The sequence below is a fragment of the Grus americana genome, chromosome 1, assembly GCF_028858705.1.
Source record: "Grus americana isolate bGruAme1 chromosome 1, bGruAme1.mat, whole genome shotgun sequence".
Classification (NCBI taxonomy): domain Eukaryota; kingdom Metazoa; phylum Chordata; class Aves; order Gruiformes; family Gruidae; genus Grus; species Grus americana.
Window position 1 is genome coordinate 194,321,241 of NC_072852.1, and position 18,116 is coordinate 194,339,356.

Sequence of the window (18,116 nt, forward strand, 5' to 3'; positions counted from 1 at the left end):
GGGCATTTCTAAAAAGTAATTAATCTCACCTGGAAGCTGGATGTCATGGATTCCAGGCATCAGATTAACAACTACCGCATCTTTTTCTTCATTGCTTATTTTAGAATTAGTCTCTTAGTATTTTTAATTTGGCTGTTGGTTAGGCCCAATTCAAGGTGGATTCTACCCCGTGTTCTCTGCAAGCAGAAGTGTTCAGCTCTGGAAGTTTAGCTATACTCTATTTCTAACCAATAATAGCAATATTTATTTTGGGTTTTTTTACAAGGTGATGCTGTAGTCTGCAATGTAACTCTGTTAAAATCTATCAAAGGGTTTTCTCAAAAGGCTTTGATTCACTTCCTCAATGCCTAAATGTAAGCCATTTTAGGATGAGTATCTTGATTCCGAAATGCAGATGGTTTTGCCTCTCAGTTTTAAATTACTTGGGTGCCGGCAGTGTCCACGATCATCACACAACAGAAAAATGGCTGCATTGGATTGAAGCAAAGGTACTTATAGTCCAGTATCCTTTCTTTGGCAGTGGCCAACACTGGATGTTCAGGAAAGAAGTGTAAGAACAGGGTAAGCAGACAGAAAGCCGTCTCAGCTTCCTTTGAGGTATTTATTGTGCAGACACAGTGAAGCCAGACACTGTATAGCAGTTTTGTAATTAATAGCCCCCAAGGGTCTTTTTTTGCCACTAGTTGTGTCTTTTGTATTCATCTGTATTCATTTGTTCTTTTGATATTCAAAGCATCTTGTAGCAATGAGTTCCAAGGTTTAATTGTGGAGTATGTGAAAAAACACTTATTTCTTATTGCAGATTTGCTACTGGATTATTAATTTGTCTGTAATTCTTGTACTGTGAAAAATTGAATCTTAGGAATCTTATAGGAAGAAGTAATTACCTGAGACGGGGGTCTTTTTTTCAGTGTGCCTGACTGTATTTATTGGTACTGACTTTTATCTGCCTGTTTATCTTGTGCTCATTCAGCATCATGAGGTCCTTTTGCAGCAATTGGCAGTCAGTTTTCGTTTTTATTAACCTCTGTAATTTAACATCATCAGAAAACTCTGTCCTTCTTTATTCCTCCATTTTCCAGATCATTTATGAACGCATTGAACATACATCTGTGAGACGGTCAAGTAATATCCATCCACTATAAAAGAAAGCAACCAATTATTCCTAACCTTTTTTTTTTTTGCTTTCAGTTAGCAATGAAAACACATTTTTATTTCCTGATGTCTTTTTTTTATTTTTCGTCCTTGACAGCATAGTTTGAATTTGATAGATAGCTTCATCAGAAGCTTTTTGAAATGGAAGTACATCGTGTCAGCCATATCTGCAGGATCGTTCAAAGAACTTGTCTAGATTACCGAGACGTGGCCTCCAAAAGCCACCCTTACGCTTCCCTGTTAACCTGTGTTACTGTTTATTCTGTTCTTAAGCATACTCTCTGGTAATTCTCTGCCATGCATATCAGTCCTACTAGCATCTCTTCCACAGATAGCTTCAGAGGCATTTTCATATATTGGCATCACATACGCCACCCTCCCTTTCTGCGATCCCAAAGCCAACAGATTTTAGCACTAATTACACATTAAGTCAGTAGTTCTGCAGTTTTCTTTCTCCTGATGAGGTGCTTATTTCAAGTTATCTATGCAATTTTGATTAAAGCCAAATATATTAAATTAAAGGTATCTTTAAAACTGTCATACTGTTCATCTACCAAAGAATGATATGCATGCCACCGTACAAATTCTGTATTTCATTAAATGAGCCTACTCCTGTTCACTGAAATGGAAATTTGAATGTGGGCTCCACTTACTTACTAATTGAAAACATTATTGTCTTCCCACCAGCTATTTCCTTTCCTTAGAAAATGTTTGCTGTTTTCCATTTCTGCAAAAGCACAAACATTTGTTCTGATTTGTCGCTTGTTCTAGTTGGAATAGATAGTAGAATGCAGTAAAAAGTAAGATATTCGCCAGCTTTATTTATTTTTCACCTTGGCCGAATGTTCAGGCACGTACAAGTATCGTTGCTTAACTGCCTTCCCACTAGTACTATGTAAATGTTTTTGAAATGATGTTGCAGTAATACAGTTGTTTGGCTAGAAGAGAGTAGGAGAGAAGGCAGAGAAAGTAACTTTGGGGTTTTTTTCTTTTCTGAAGTCTACATTTCTCTTTTTATTGAAATTCAGGAAATAGTAGTCCAATAAATAGCAGTTCTATGAATCTTCATCAGTACAGTCCATGCATCAAACATTTGTAATACCGTAGTAACAGCAGTGTAATGCGGAAAATAATACTGTTGCTTAGGACACCATCAGTCTAGAAACCTACTGGAGGCACAGAATTTCTTTAGAAATTACTGGGCTGTTTTTTCAATTGGCCAGTGCTTTAAATTAGGGATAAATGTTGAAACTGGGTGTTTGCAAATTTCATTCAGGAGAGCAGATCATTTAACTTTCTTCAAAGTGCTGCTTTTGGCGTATCGTGCTATATTTCAGGCAAATACAAATAATGCCATGTCTAGCTCGAGGCATGCAGTCTGCGTGAGTCTGTCATATCCCTCCAATACCCAAATTTTCACTGCTTATCCCTTAAGATACAGACTTTTCTATATTTTTTAAAAATGCCATGCCAAAGTTACTTTTCTTACAGCTTTACCAATGGATCCCAATGAGAAAAGGCCTAATTCTTTCTGTGTCACACCCAGGTTGCATCCGTTTAACTCCCATGATCCAAGTGGTATAATACATAGCTTGGGAGTAACACAGAGATAAATCAGACCCATTGTATTTTGATGAGCTAGTTTTGATTCTCTTCCAATTTTTTATGAGTCAGGAGGTCAAAAAGAGCTTATCTGTCTCCACTCCCCTCATATACCGAGGCGTTTAGAGAACCAAATACTCCATAACTTACTAAGATTAGCAAATATAGCGGAGAAGACCAATGTCAGAAATAGCAGGGATGCTGTAATTCAGGAATAATATGCAGAGAATTATACAGGACACAGTTGTTCAATTCTCAGTACAAGGCAGTGATGTTAGCTGCACACATTCATGGACACCAACTAGGCTGTCAGCTTAGAAGGTGCAATGAAGGTTTCTTTGGCAAACTTGTGTCACAGTAGGTATTCTGTTTATATGCCTTTAAAAGATTACTCACACTTGTTGCAACATTTTGATAGAATAATTAGGAAAATCATGGGTTTACGGCAATAGTGTGTCGTGTCATGTCATGTCTTGCCTCCCTCCTGCCCCCAAAAGTTGCTTCACTGTGGGAAACGTTATTTCTGAGGCACTAAAGGAGATATGTACCTAAGGTGGTGGGGAAGTCAGGTGCCTGAGAGACAAAGAGCAAAATTTCACCAGATGAATGCTGGCATTTGTGAGTTTGTGTCTACATCATAGAGATTCGATTAATGGAGAGAAAAAAAGCACTTCTACAGCAAGATCCACCTCACCCTGAAGTAGTCGTCTGAACATAGGTGATCTGGTTGAAGTGTTTTGTGCCCCCAAAGTGCTGATGTTGGTTGGTTGAGTATTTGAAGAAGTGAATGGCTGGAGCATAGGTGCTTAGAGCTGGGTGAGCTAAATCCCTCCCGTGGCGTATAAGTTATGGTCTGGCCTTCGCTGGGAACTGCCTGCGTCTCCATGCACTGAGCAGAGGAAACTTGGAGACCTGGATGGTCTGACTTACGAGTCCGATAGCAGGTGGTGTGAAAACCCTCTAGGTCTTGCAGATACTACAATATCCTGGGCAGTATGCACTCTGTGAATCAGTAAGGAAATAAAACTTCATATATTGGTTACAAGGTGGGCTTCTTCCTTTATCTGCTTTTATGCTTTCTTTTTGAGTACAGCTGAGCACACTTTTGATTTCTCATGCTTTAGTTCCACAAATAGCTTGAGTACCTTAAACCGAGAAGGCTAAAATTAATCATTTTATAGGTCTCAGGTTTGTTTTAACCTGGATTCTCAGTCTGATTCACTGCTCAGCCACCGGAATATGTAGGCTGGTGCAAGAGAGGGTGAGAGTGGCTGGAGACGAGACACGCTGAATTGCTTCTTTCAGCATCAGTGCCAGCATCTGATAGCTTAAACTGTTTGTAGAAGTACAGTTTGTGCTAAGCCTCTTGATTCAGAAAACAGGAAGCAAACCAGTGCCTTGTAACCCACATGACTGAGAAGTGTTTGTGATTCTTTTAAGAAGATAAATTATTCTTTTTTTTTGCTGAGAAATGCTAGTTGATGCTTAGTGTCTCAGAGATTAGGTCAGAGGTTCCAGAGATGCCTGATATCTTCTGACATTGTTTAGAAATATAAAACTAATAATACCATAATCTATGACTATAGTAGTCATTATCTCTCTGTAGGCAGTGGGATGCCTGCCTGACCCTCTGACATTGTTTGAGGCCAGAGAAATTCAAAAGTAAAAACAGCCAAAGTAAAATCAGAATCATTGTGTCTCTTATGCACTACTTGTTCAATATTGCTGCCCCTGGACCAGCAGGGATCAGAGATTATTCCATTAGTGAGCATGTGTGACAAGCCTTTTATCAGATAGCTGCCAACGTCCAGTACAGAAGGAAGTTATGATGTGGCAACTCATAGGAGTTTGTATTTCTACTAAGCACTCTTTTGGAATTTGAGGATTTTAAAGTATTTGCAAACCTTAGGCTGATCCTTCATTTCTCCATGAAATATGTAAGCATAGCCTTCATTTTACATCCGAGATTAGAAGATAAGTGTATATAACCTGGCTCTGAAATAAGTTTTACACACTATCACGGCTGGATGTGGTCATAAAGTTACTGGTTCATGGTACAATTTATAGCAGCAGTTATGTCCATTATCTAGTAGGGTGTGTTTCCCTAGGTGAAGATTAGGCAGATCATGCTTTACTCTGACCTTGCTCCCCATTGACAAAGTTGATAGTAAAGCCCTGAGAAGACTTGTGCAACCAAAGATTTCTTACCTCTGAGAGCTCTCTGCCCATCCTGTTGTCAGTCCACGTTGTACAACCCATGAAGTGCAAGAAGATGAAGTAAGAAGCCTAGACCTGAGTGATGGAGACATAGCGTTCAATGCTCCATTTTCTCAAAGAGATGTTGTGCTTGAAGACACAGTTATATGGCTTTGTTGGAGCTAAAGATTTCTATCTATACTTCAACTAACTGTGCTTGTAAAAGTAGCATAGCTCATGCAGATAAGATGCAGAAAACTTTGTGGAAATCAGGTCCTCATTGACTTTCTCAAAGTTGTACTGGTTGGTTGCAGCATGGTCAAGAGCAGAATCTGTACACAATCTGTGTTTTTTTCTCCCAGACTATCCTTCCTCATAGAAAGTGCTAACTCCACGTGTTCTTATTCTCGCAAAAACAATTTTCAAACTGTGTCCTTTAGTCATATGAATTGCTTTCCTATGTATCCTTAATGTTGATATTAATGATGTCAGCAAATTAGCTCTCCAGTGTAAACGCAGGTAGCCTGAAACATCAACTTTGCAGAATTTTTCTTCTTGCTTTCAGTACTTCATACAACCAGTATCCTGCTGGGAGAGAGGCATGATGAAATAGGTAATGTGACCCATTCTCCTTCCAGCTGTACCCCGTTATGGTGAACTTTCTCCCATCTGAACAGGATGGCTGCGTTTCCATTCTTCCCCTGCTCTGCCTGCATGGTGGGGAGGTCACCCTTCTTGCCCAGGAGCACTCTAGGCTTGTAGGCGTTTCTGAGATGATCAAGTGCTCCTGAAAGACAGAATCTTCCCTGTTTTAAGATGAACTATAGTTTCTTGGTAGTAGAGGAATTCATTGTCCCAGGAAAAGCCTGTACTAGGTCTAGCAGATCAGTGAAACCTCACTGGATACAGGCTCAGGCTTTACGAATCAAGAAGATGTAAATATACCAAACCAGCAAACACTAAATCCGTCTCACTGAGCAGGTCGAGCATCTGAGTGGCATTTGCAGGATCGGAGCCGAGAACTCACTGTCTCAGGGTTCAGTTCTGGTGGTGGCAGAAAGAGGCCCTGAGTTAAAAAAGGTGGGTGAATAGTATAAAATTATTGTGTTTATCAGAACTGGCTAATAACAAACTGTTTCATTACACATTCTTACCAATTTTTACATTTAAAATGACCATAATGAAAGAGGTCACAGGGCCAGTTGGTAGGCCACTACCTTTTCGTTTTAGAAATGGCATCTTGAGCTGTGGGTCCCGTTTAACGGTGCTTAGAGACTTTAAACTGGATCTTGGCATTGCAGTGCTTACATGGAATAGCAAGAAATGCTGCCATATTATTATTAAATGGTTTTTGAGGGAGGACAGGATTGTTACCTGCTAATTGTATTGCAGCTTCTTGGAATTTTGCTTTTGCATTTATCTGATCAGAATTAAAAAGGGGTGGTTTTGTTTGGAGTTTACTTTCGTTCTTTTGTGGTTTTGACCAGACCTGTCTTCACTGGCCAGAGAAAGAGAAGTCTTCCCAAACACACACAAACCAAATGCACGCTTATAGATCATCTTAATTGTTCTGATTTACCACATAGCTTTTAAGTTTTGCTCAGAGTATTTTAGTGAGGAGACTCCAACATCTTGCACCATAACTGCTCTGCATGCAGATGGTTGGATAGCGAAGGGGTTGGTTTGTTTCTTGGTGGTTGTAATCCTGAACTCCAAATGGCCTGAAAAGCCCGTGTCTTCTTGCTTGATGAGACTCTTGAGATGTTAGTGTCAGTTCCAAGGAAATTAAATCTTTTAGGTCATTCTGGTTCATTTAGGAGCAAATTGTGGTGTGTTTCAGAACTGACCTAAAAGTATTTATCGAATAGTTTGTTTGGGAAATGTCACAACATTCCTTAAATAAAATATTTAACATACTTTTTTCTTAATTATTAGCTCAGTTCTGGTTTTTTTCTGACAAAAATGTTGAAGTCAGCTGAAGATGATAATCCTAATGTAGCTACACAGCAATTAACATTACCTTGAACTGTTACGGTTACATCACTTAATCTATGAAAATACTTATTTTAATTTAGTTTTCATAAGGATTATTTGGAGGCAGGAGACATGCTTTGTGTATTTTTTTTTTAAATTAGCTATATAAGAAAGGAAAGAGTTTATTTATCCTTATTCATAAAATGGCTTTGAGAAATAATTTAACAATAATTAGTTATGCTTGAATGGATCTGGACAAGGTAATTTATATGCACTTTTTTGCATACAATATGAAGTAAAATCAAACTTTCCAACTCATTTTGGAGTAAAGTTCATTTGATGTAGTTCAAGAGGTGTATGAAATGCAAATCTGTATTGGGAGGAGACTAGAACTGGTTATTTTTATTGCTTGGCATTACATGACTATTTATGTAGTTCAAACTGATAACGTCTGTTTATGTTGTAAGAGAAGCTTTGAACAAGCGAGCGACCGCGGGAGCAGTTGGGAAATAGAGGTGACCCACCTCCGCAAGGGACGGCGGCAGCAGCGGAGCGGCTGGGCTCGGTGGTGATTCCACCACAACCCCGTGAGCAGACACACTGAGTGAGCGCTTTTCTGAGCCAGCCCAGCCCTGTCTCCTAATAACTGTCCCAAACACGCTCAGCGAGATTTGCCATCTAGGTCTGGCTGTAGTGACGAGATGAGAGCTGTGGGCGAGCATGGATTCATTAATATATACATCCCAATTAATCCTATGTGTGCTACGTGGCTTTCATAGACATGTTTATCATATATAAATTGAAATTTTCAGTATTCTAGAATGACATTAGTTATGTTAATTTTCAGATCTTCTAGCTGAATTCTTTTGGAGAAACCAAAAGGTACCAGTACTCTTCAGTGCTGTTTTTTGTGTTGTATTTCTGATAACACTGACCGTTTGCAGGAACACAATCACGTTTCATAATAGCGCAATCTTATTAATAATAGACACTAAAATTGCTGACTTACCTTTCAGCATTGGTACACAGCCTCAGAAACGCATTGCTTTTCAAGGACAGACTGAAACGTCCTGACTCTCTGTCAGTAGATGTGGGATGCAAGCTGTCAAAATAAGAATCTCTATAAATGCGTAACGAGGCGATCAGGAGCCATACCAGTAAATTATACCATGCATATGCAAATATAAAGAGAGATAACCTTAGTCTATACAGTTAACTTTATACTCAATGAAGTGCAAAAGGGAAACATTTTCTCTCTCTTTTCTCCTGTTTCCATGTTTTATGCCAGCAGCTGGGCTCGTCCTTTTAAATGCAACGCACTGTGTCTTTAATTGGGTGACAGTACAGTGTTGTACTATGTTTTGTAGCAGCCGCAGAAAAGAACAGGCAATAGAGTACACCGGCTCCCATGGGTGAGATTGGCGGGCGTGTGCTGCATTGGACCCTACCACACTGTCTGCTGTATTTTTGTTTGTGGGATTTGTTGAGCACAGTTTTCTTCAGGGAGGTATGTACAATCATACCTTATCTCTCTACTATCTGTCAGGATTTTGCTTACTCTTTTTCAGGCCCTGTAATATTTTTGTTACAACAGCGTGAAAAAAAAGAGTATGTTCTATGCATGTAGTTTTATCAAAGTAATTTCTCTTCCAGTGTAGCTATTACTCATTTTATTACTCATTTTCACCGTCTTGGCCCCAGTTTTGGGACTTGTGTCATTCTTATTCAGACAGGGTTCTCTCAGCTACTTTGCACGTCGATCAGGTGGCACACACGATTGAGCTGGAGCCTTTGATTTTTATGATAGTTATTCCCAGCAAGAGGAAAGCTGAGAGATTCAAACATTACCAGAGATGTATAGTTAAAAATGTGTTCTGCCTGGACTGCAGAAGTGCTTGTGCGGTGCTTCAGAGCTTGGGTAGCGTCAGACCCCTAGTCCCACTTAAGCGGTGGTGCAAAGGTCTCTCATAATACAAACCTCCAGGCTCTTTGTACTCTGGAGAGCTTGTAGGCTGCTCTCTCCCGTTTCCCACGCTAGGGAAGAAGGGACTTCCATCTGTAACAAACCGGAGACAGAGGCCGGCACAATGCGTAGGGAGAGCATTTTTTATGCAAATGAATACAGCAAATCGTGCATCCCATCTCTCTAACAGATAATCCCTCTCAAGGTACAACTTTCTCTTGGGCTTCTGCTGGGAGGAGGCAGCTTTGCCCATCCCCTTGTCCTGGGATGTACGGTATCTCACAGTACTGAAATGGGATTATGCAGCCCTTTGTGTAAGTAAGAAGTGATGTGCTCTAAAGCTGGTAGATGTGGGAAGGCTTGGGATTCTGCTTGACTTGAACAGCTTTTTCAAACACCACTGTTTTTTGTTTTTCTCTTAGGTGTACCAAATAATTTCCCAGGACTTTTCTTACAAGTTTCTGTAACTCTTCCTTCTTTTTCTCAAAAAAAAAGAAAAAAAAAAAAGATAGAGCTATATGCGTATTTTAGATATCTTTACCTATATATACATTTTATATATATACATTATATATATATGTTTTTGATGGACTTTAGGGTTTTTAACAGTATTTCTCTGCACACAGGTAGCTTGCTGTATGGTTCTAGCAGCCGGTTCTGTGGGCACTGTTGCCTCACTGAACTGTGTTTAAATAGCTTCTCTGGAAGGCTCTACAGTGCTTCAGCTCTTTTAAAGACAGGACTTACTCCCTTATCCAGAGTGGAGCCCCTGCGTGTGTCCCATGGGAAGCAGGCACTATGGGGCAGTGGTACGTGCCCGAGTCTCCTGTTGTCCCAGAGTCATGAAGCCGCATCCAGAACCAGACGAGGGGCAGGGCTTCTACACCCCGTGCCTTGGATATAGTGTGAGAGCTCAGCTCCTCAGCAGCCTTCATCTTTGCTCACATGGAGCTCGGGACCAACAAAACACATAGCAAGAGTGAGAAAGTAGGTTGATATTCTCCAGGGTTTCCATTTTCCCATTCATTTTTACATAAGCCAGTTTTTCCTGTTAAGGGCAGGAGGAAGTTCAGACGTGGAAGCTTTGCTGCTATAATCGCCTGGTCTACGCAGGGGAAAACAGACAAAAGCTTCAGAAAAGAAGTTCTCTCCTATCATTTCTTGGTGTATGGAGGGAAGTGCAACTTCAGAAGAATTATTTGCAGAAGGTTTCTATGTAGCTACCATTCAGATGGCATTTTGGTAAATTCCCAGATCTAAACACAGAGCGATAAAGTAGTGATTGTGAGATTAACTGCTAGTTGTTAGATGGGGCCTGCTGATAATCCACAGTAGGAGAAAGGTCACACGTTATTTGAAGCAGCCAAGTATCATAATTATGACCTTCTTTAAATTGGCATTACATGGTTCAAATATTACAGTGAGTAATCATTTGATACAAACCCAAAGTGCTCAGAAAATAAAAGTGCCCGAAGGTTCTGTATTGCAAAATGTCCTAATGCAGATTTTCAGATGAGCCATTGAAGTAGAGCTTGAGAACGTTGTGGGTTAGCCAGCGTGCTGCAAATTGAATTGAGAATTTCCAGAGGTACTTGCATGTCCTAAAACTTGACCTAATAAATTGGACTTTGCATCTGGGACTGTGAATCTGGACTGAAACGGAGTTAGCAGAGCCTCAGAGAAGAACTAGAGCAGCTTATGGTCTGAGAGACCTCAGAAGGCCTTCTAGGCTGTTCCCCTGTACCAAATCAGAATCACCTATACCTACATCACCCTGACAGAAGTTTGTCTAGCTTCTTTTTTAAGACCTTCACTGACAGACTACAGAGCCTGTTCACATGATATGTTTCAGTGTCCCGCTCACCAGTAGAAAGTTTTACTATGCTTTCTTACTGTAACATGTCTTCTTGTGTTCATCATCAATATGCAGAACAAGTTATGTTTGTATCCTTTCCCTTCTGCCTTCCTTCCTCAGGTCATCTAGCTTTTTCTTGTAGGTCCTGGTTTCCAGACTCCTTGTTCCATCTAGTGTCTTGACCTGTACACTAAATCTTAATTTGAGCGTGTCCAGATCTAGTTATGTGTCTCACAGCTTCGTCTGGAAAACAAAAAAAGAGTTTTCGCAGTTGAGGCCACAGCAGAATCTGGGCTCTTTGTAACGCACATTGACCAATGAGTTGCATAGACACTGAAGTGGATAGTGGTGTGCTATTCTCCATAAGCCAGCTATTGCCAGTGGTAAGAAAAGAGAAAAAGAAAATTATTTGAAACTCAGAGGAGGATTGTACAGTGATGGTGATGGCCCATCTTGGAATAACTGAAAGGGACTTCAGATGGAGGTAGACTTGCAAATTTGATGGTCCGTGTTGAAGAAATGTGCAGTACTCTGAATGTACAGAAATCCAAGAACTGAGTAAATCATTAACATTTTCTGTTGAAAGGAGGCCGCTTGTTTCTCAGCACAAAGGCAAAGGCTTCATGAAAATGTTGAAATGAAAGAACAAAAGGAGAACAAAGAAGATAGCCAGGCAGACAAAAAGTCAGAGAACCTCTCTCTTGTTCCTTGGTGTTCACTTTCATCTTCTCCACGATCATGGTTGCAAAAGTTACATTTCCTATCAACAGTATTACTTTCTGTAGCCTGCATGTCCTTAGTCCTAGAATGTCCTAAGAAATGTGTTGTAGTTTGTTTGTGTCAATTGACCAAACTTGATCCGTGGTTGTACCTACTATACAAAGGATCTCTGTGCAGATAAATATAAAATGCATCAAAACACAGTTACTGCCAGACAACGATTCCCGGGAGATCTGCAGCCTGATTCCGATTTCCTGCTAGCTTTATACCAGTGTAAGTGAAAAGGGAATGCTATCCTCTTCTAACTTCCCAGGCCGACTGCCTCCTCGCTCCCTTCGGTAATTACAGCGCAGCAGGAAGCTTTATTGATGGCAGGCACATGGCACCTGGGAGCGATCTGAAATACCCCGGGGCCAGAGCAGGATCAGATGTGGTCAGCGGGACAGGGACGTGCAAGGCCGGGCAGGAGCGGCAGGAAGCGTCACGGGTGACTCAGCAGGTGGCACTCTTCCCTCTGCAGCGGCCGCAGCAGCGAGGTGAGGGGACGGCTCACGTCACGGCTCGGCATCGCTCTGCTGACACGCCGATTCAGGTTGCAGCGTGAAATCTAAAGCCTTGACCTCTTTTGATCGCTGGTTTTTTATGGAGTCGGCCTTGATTCATGTACAAAAATAGTTTACCAAAGGTTCTTGAAATTGCAGCTCAGATAATCTGCCTAATGAGATGTCTGTCTATAGCTTTGGCTCTGTAAATTATTCTTCACTCCTTGTTCAGGCCGTGCAATCCAAGCACAACTGTGCTTTGATGTCAAACGTAACTGTCTTTCTAGACTAGTGGCGATTCTGGTGTGTACGGTCGGAGCATTTTGAGATGCAAATCCCTATATTCTTACAGGCTGTGTTCTGTGTTGCGCTGTCTTTTCACCCAGTCATTCAGTCTGTTCATAGAAGGAACTTAGTGAGAGCTTAGACAACTAATTTAAACTTGAAGTCTAATGCTGTATGAATGTACCCCACCTCTTTAATGAACCTGTTTTAACAGAGAACCTGGTTTGAGTGATTAAGAGTGTCTTGTCCATCCCAGTCCTAGCCCCCATGTGATATAAGGAAAATAAAAAGTTTTGGCAATAAATGGTTATACTGAGTTTTAATCCTCAAGCTATACTCATACCAAAGCCTCAACGACTTCTTGCCTGTTTTCTTTGGGTGTTGTCTTCTGAAGGCACATCTGGAGCTTCACCAAGTACTTGCCTTTGAGTCCTTGTTTCACAGCAGGGATTCAACCCAGAGTCAGGACTCTCTGGTCCTGGGTTGACAGAAGCTTGCACAAGTGTTGGCTTTGCTTAACTGAGGAGCCTCCTTTTGCCGTAATCTTTTTGGGAGGTTTGGATGTGAGGTAGCTCTGAGTCAATTTATTGACATTTCTCTCCACAGGGTATTTTTTTATTAAGGTCTATCAAAAATGCTACCTTTTCTGCTGACCACTAGTTTTTATATACACCTATTTGAGAGAGCTCCTTAGGACATATATCTTGAATATACTCATGGTGCTCAATTGGGTGGCCTGCTCTTCTATACTGAGAGAGACTGATTTTGGCACCCAACTGTTCAGCTGTGCATGCCTCCGTGATGTGGAGTTCCCGCTGCTGTGAACTGATTGATATCTTGTCAGCAAGAATAGTTTGTGCCTCTTGGGAATGTTTTCCTGCTCCCCGCAGTCCTGGCTAGCCTACAGCACACCTGTGGTCCCCTTCCTCTTGGCCGGCATGTGTTTCACACACTTACTGTCCAGCAGCCTCCTGCAGTGTCATTCATTTGTACTTAGGATGTGGGAAAGCAGAGTGTGGTGCGTTTTGTTGATTGTCTCACAGAAAGTATATTGGGACAATGCCTTTTTTATGTTATAGCTCCTTTGGAAGTGCATGGCCAATGTCCCCACTCCCTGCATATGGGACAAGATTGATCTTTAGTGGGGAGTCTTACAAAGGTGGTTGCGCAAGGACCAACTCAACCTTTTTCACAGTGGCTGTGGTGGTGATGTCCAAGGTTCATCCATCCCTGAGTGATCTGGTTTGGGTGGGCTACCTGGGAATGGTCTCAGAGGAAGTACTTCTGGTTTATTCACAGCAGGTGTAAGCATGATGTGATCTTATCTGAGAAGTAAATATCAATAATTCCCAGCAAATCGGAGATACGGCCCACCATGGTTGAAGTTCAAGATGAATTTTTTTCACCATATCTGAGTTTCACAAAGCCAATGGTACGGATGAATTCCATGGCTTAATGCATGTTCTCAGACTAAACTAAAGCTTGCAGTAAGGGTTAGAGGAGGTCCAGCCTCCTCTGACAACAAAGTCCTGTGGTCCAATCTGGAGCGGGTTGAGGAGGGTGGGCATTGATAGGACGTGCATGTGTGTGGAAGACATGCTTATATCAAACAAGTCTGTGCTAGATCCATCCCCCGGTTGCACTGTCACAGGTGATTCATTTTCTTCCAGTAATAATTAGCTTTATGTAAGTACGCAGAAGAACCATTACTATAAGTTTGTTTCACCTAGCAATACTAACGACTGGACAGTGAGGTTAGTTGGTTGACAGCAACTATGAGTATGACATTTATCAAACTGGGAGGGGTTTTTTTCCCCCTAACATATATATTACTCTAAGATATTAAAAATTACGTTAAAAAGATCCCCCTGGCTCTGGAAAGAATTACTGGTATCAGACATTCTCCAGCTCTGAAAACCTCAGGGTCGTTATGTGGGAACAAAAATTATGTGCCATATGGCATGTCTAAAATATTCAGTAATTTGAAGAGAGTGTTTGCAGAAAACAAATTTTACAGCAAACCAGGCTGTAAATTTTCTATAGCTTTGAAAAATCACGGTGAAAGAAATAAGAGGACAAAACACTGAAATGTATACCCTGCCCTGCTTCTTGAGTGTAGATTTATCCAGTGAACGATTATATTCTTTTCATTGTACAAAAGCATTCATCAGACCTTTTCAACTACAAACTGTAATGATCATTAGCATTTTCGTGTGGGGACCTGAAAGCATTATGTAAACATGACTGAGTTCACATCCACCGTTTCCCGATGGGCATTTCTGTAATAATACATTTCATCTGCCTCTGGAATTTTTGCGTCACCTGCTTTCTGTGTCAGGAGAAAAATGGCCATATGCAAAGAGGTGAATTGCAATATTCAGGTTTTCAGACCCAAGAAGGACAGGTCATGTTCTTCACTATCTTCATTTTGCAGCTGGAAGGCAGAAGGGCAGAATGCAAATGATTGCCCAACACCCCACATGAGGTCTCTCGCAGTACTGAAAGGATCAGCTGGATCTTTTGATCTTCGGTCCTGTGTTATCAGTCACAAGATTGTCTTCCCTGCTGTGCAGAGCTCTCTTTTATACTCCCATCAACACTGGCTTTGCTCCTTCCTACCTAGGCCAGAATAACATCCTTTGTAATACCATTTACTCTTTCAAACTTCCTACAGTGAGGCGAGTCCTGCTCCCTGCTCTCTGAGGCATTCAGGGTACTGTTGACAGATGTCCCAGTAAAATCAGTGTAGTTGCACTTTTTAGTGACTCAGCATCCCAATAACATGGTTGACATCCAGTGGCCTCCCAGCTGACACCCTGCTTTTGCTCTGTCTGCAAAGCCTGCATTTGCAAAGCAAGGACTCTGGCAACTAAGATAGATACCCCACCCAACTGGAGCGCACCGCTGAGCTTCTTCAGGGTAACAGTTCCCCTGGTTTGGCTGAAAGGTACGCGTTTCTGGTAGGCATTTCAACACAGCAGATCCTGGGGCATCCTGATTTCCAGTGCGCGTTGTTGGGCAGTTCTCATTCAGTTGGATCAGCAGTTAATCTGCCAGAATTGCATGTTCTTTCTTTTTTCTGTTTTTTTTTTTCCCCCTTTTATTTGTTATTTTCAGTCTCTACAGAACCCAAAGATTAAAAAAGAGAAAGTGGCAAGCCTAAATGAGGCTGCTGAGACCCACACATTTGGTTGCACAGATCAGCCATCTGCTTTGCACGTTATACCTTCGCTCCTTGTTATACACTGATTATGGGAATATTTATTCTGTCAATGACTAGCTGTTTGTTCTTAATATGCTTCCATCTGCATATAAATTTGTTAAACCACTCCCCTTAGGCATATGAAAGTTTGGCTTTCCCTTTAAGGTGGCTATAACTATGCTATTAGATTTACCGTATCATGATCAGGATGTTCAGCTCCCACATCCACTGCAGGATGCGTGTGTGGAAAATGGGCTGGGAAAAGCAGTTTACACAAGTCCTCAGGTGCAAAAAAGGTTGAGTTTTAGTGACAGCCTGAAGAGCTATGTAGGAATTTTGGAGGTCTTTGAGGTAACAATATGGTGAAAATTATAGAATCATAGAGTCATAGAATGGTTTGGGTTGGAAGGGACCTCAAAGATCATCTAGTTCCAAGCCCCTGCCATGGGCAGGGACACCCTCCACTAGACCGCGTTGTCCAAAGCCCCATCCAACCTGGCCTTGAACACTTCCCGGGAGGGGGCCTCCATAGCTTCTCTGAGCAACCTGTTCCAGTGCCTCACCACCCTCACAGTAAAGAATTTCTTCCTTACATCTAACCTAAATCTACCCTTTGTCAGTTTAAAGCCATCACCCCTTGTCCTATCACTCCATGCCCTTGTAAACAGTCCCTCTCCAGCTTTCCTGTAGGCCCCTTCAGGTACTGGAAGGCTGCTATAACATTTCCCCAGAGCCTTCTCTCCTCTAAGTTAAACAACCCAACTCTCTCAGCCTTCCTGGAAACTCTCAGTGGTCTTTGAGGAGAGCTATGTGAGGATAAGACCCCTCATGGTCTTTCCTTCTGGGAGGATTCAGAACAAGACTGAGTTGCAGTTGAGGGTGGGAGAGACAGGTTCTGATGTCTGAATTATTTAAACTTTTTGGGAGTTATGCAATTCATGTGTAATGAATAGAGAAGAGCAAAGATCAAAAAAAGAAAATATGTCTTGGGATCTAGGGGTTGGTTGGTTTGTTTGTTTGCTATCTTCTGGTTTGGTTTTGTTTTCCCTGCAGAAAATATTTCCTCACTAATTCCGCTCTTGTGAAATTCTAACTGAATCCTAAGAGAGAGGGCCAGATCCCCCACAGTGTCCATTGGAGCATTTGGCACATGGTACCACTTTTCTTGACTAGCTTGAACTTTCATAAATCATGTGCTTTTGAAAATTAATTAGATTCTCCTTCTCATGCTAATCAATATTGGTAGCATTTTGTCTACAAAAAACTTTATCCCAGGAGCATGGATGTTTTAAGTGCTTGCCAGAGATTGTCGACTATCCCTGGGGAAATGATGTGTTCAGGCATATCTCACTTTAAGTAATTTTTAAAGTAAACGCTTTGCCTTGTCTTGCATATGAGTTATGACCCTAATGACTTCTGGTTCAGAGTTTCCTTTCTCAGCATTTCCTCTCCTCAGACTTCTCCTGATGATAATTCTGCACAGTGTGGGAATGAACCCAGGCTGCCTTTTATTCCTGTGTATTTACCTGACATTTTGCCAACGTGCTATTATGCTGCTTTTTATATTGAAAAATAATGCCCTGAATCTCACATTGTGAGGATCAAACCCCACTCTTCAGCAAGGCATATAGTAGACCAAAGAAGTCTCAATTACAGGGATAGAGATAGCTTAGCAGTAGGCACGCAGGCTCTGCAGTGATGGATAGAGAAAGCACAAGGCGCAGTGGCTTACTGGAGACAGTTCAGTCCCTGCAGAAGCACGATGAGCTCCAGCAGGCTTTGGCAAACAATTGCAAGAACTTTGAAGAATGCAGCAACTCTACTGATGTCTGTGGTGAAGGCATCTCTTTTCTCTGTTTAGCCCACCATATGCAAGGAGCTCCTGATTAACTTTGTCTATTGAAAGCCAAAAAGATTGTCCAGAGAATTTCAGGCATAACGCCTTTCATTGTTGAAGACTGTCTTCCTTTTTTGTTTTTTCCTCCCAAGAAGATGTTGATTAGAGTTATGGCTTGTTTGTTCAGTTTGATTCATGGCTTCAGAGTGAGTATCTTGACATTATACAACACCCTATCATTAATTCGTTCTCTGAAGGCTTTTTGCAGGTGGTTTGCAAATCACTGCTGCATTATAGACTCACTGTTGGGACCAATGACTTAAGATATATGCTTACAACTTAAAATTGCTTTGTTCATAATGGGAAAGCAGGCAAAATTGAGGCTACTTGAATATTTGAGAACAGTGTTGTCAACATGATGCAAGAAGACACCATGCAAAGGAAAGCGGTAGTTCTAGTCCTGCAGGTCTGGGGATACATTTGTTCCCATGGAGGTCAGCAGGAGTCCTACAGGAATTTCTTCAAGACCTCAGAGTGTGGTGCCTGGGGGAAAAGTTCAGCAGCACCAGAAACACCTAGACCATTCATTCCCAACTTTCAGATAATTGACCCTTCACTGGGGTCAAACAGTATTTGTTTCAGCTCTTTACAAAAATATCTCTTAGGCCTACTGTATCTCTTCTTTATCATCTTTCTTGCTCCGTGATTGCCATCATATCCATCCTGCATTCTTACTTCTCCATCACCAGCTTTGCTGACAGATCAAGGGCTGAGAGTGAGGTTAC

The 18,116-nt window shown here is 41.4% G+C and overlaps 1 protein-coding gene across 4 annotated transcripts in view; it reads left to right on the top strand.

Moving 5' to 3' along the window:
- Positions 1-18,116, top strand: part of STARD13 (StAR related lipid transfer domain containing 13) — a 304,337-nt gene that overhangs the window by 84,726 nt on the left and 201,495 nt on the right. The gene's annotated exons all lie outside the window — the stretch shown is intronic.